Genomic DNA, 1,788 nt, shown 5'->3' on the forward strand with positions numbered 1-1,788 from the left:
ACCACTGTGATGACCTTCATTACTCAATGGCATGTTGAAAGACACATTAAACTTAACCTTCTCTCTTTGGGGTTGTCAGTTTCCCTGCTTTCACACTGTCCAAGCTTAAGGTGGACACAGTTATTCTGTCTCCTTTCCAGCCAGCTTAGCTAGCCTTAGAGCTTTATGTTAGTTTCAAATAGAAACAGGTTGCCCACCTAAGTTACATTTATAAATCTTTCAAATTGACTTCCGTTTGAAATTGATAAGCAGATTAAAAGTAAATTTACAAAATTTTTCTACAGAAGTGAAAAATGTATAAAATCGCATGTACCACCACACTGTTTCTTTGTATATGTGGTGTTTACATTTTTGGAAGTTTAAGATAATTCAAAGGAAGGAAGCACATTAAAAATGAGAAACTAAGAGCAATTTTTATTTTCCAGGTTTATGGAGGGAAAGAGTGACTGATGTATCATAAATAATGTTATTTGGTTTCTTTTGGCTTACTTAAAACTAGTCTTTTGTGCCTGTCATTATTAGTACGCATTTCTTTATGAATATTAAATTAAAATCCTAATTCAGTGGTAATATAATAAAGATGGTGAAGGAGGGGCAGAAGGTTGAATGAATTATACCTCTTCTCACCTTTCTACAAATGTTTCCATTGATCAAACAAAAAAATATGTTTTAAATGTTATTTTTGGTAATAACTTGTCAGCCAATGGCCCAGGGTTAAGATAATAGATATTATTAATTCTGTGTGTTACATTATGACACTAAGACTTCAGTTTTATGGGTCAGGCACTAATATACAGTTAAATCCATTGTGTTGATTTAAGTTCAAACCTCAACTCCATCATATACCAGCTTGGAATCCTGTGAAAGTTACTTTCTAAGTCTCAGTTTCCCCATCTGTAAAAGGACGGTAAAGAAATGTCGAAGTCCCAAGGATGAAACCGGGAGGCCTGTGCGATTGTCCACATGGCTCGTGCACAGTGAGGACCTCAGAGGGAGTTACAAGCCAGCAAGTCTCACCTCTGCACCTGCCAAGCTCACAGGCACACTGACAACGAGGCTTCTTAAAGCCGTTAACAAAGCAGTTACCAATCACCCACTGGGGGATCACCACTGAAGACTCGAGGAGTTACATGTCTTTTGATTTTGCCCTCACTGTAATGAGATCTCTGAGATCAGAGGTCAAATCTGGCACTCAACAGGAAGAAGGAGGAAAGGCAGGCAGTTACGCATTACGGTCTCCTTGAGGGACCTATAAATACACACACACACACACACACACACACACAGAGTTTCAAATGAGTTTAGACCTCTTGTTCTCAAATGTGGCCGATCATCACAATCACCCAGGAAATGTTCTAAAATTATGATTCCTGAGCCCCAGCATAGACCTACTGCATCTGAAATCTCAGGCATGATGCATGGATGCCTATCTTTTGTGTTACTTACTTTTTAAAGCTGCTGAGTTTTAAAAACTAAAAACTAGCCACTGTGAGCAACCATTGACTAGACCACAGACTGGCAGGCACCAAGGATGAAAAGGAGTCAGACCCCACTGGGAGCTCACACTCTACAGATCACTGTTAATACAATGTAGTATATGCCAAATCCTAAAGGGTCACACTGGTAACTATGTGCCAGAAGTTCAGAGACAGCAGAGCATTGGGACTGACTCATCAACCTAAGTTCTTTGTTGAGGAAATAAGAATGTGGATGAGGCATCACTTCCTTATTTAGGGCTTTTCATTGAAACACATTTTAGAAATGAAGGTTTGTATTCATCATCAAATC

The sequence above is a fragment of the Myotis lucifugus genome, unplaced genomic scaffold (genome assembly GCF_000147115.1).
Source record: "Myotis lucifugus unplaced genomic scaffold, Myoluc2.0 scaffold_50, whole genome shotgun sequence".
Classification (NCBI taxonomy): Eukaryota; Metazoa; Chordata; class Mammalia; order Chiroptera; family Vespertilionidae; genus Myotis; species Myotis lucifugus.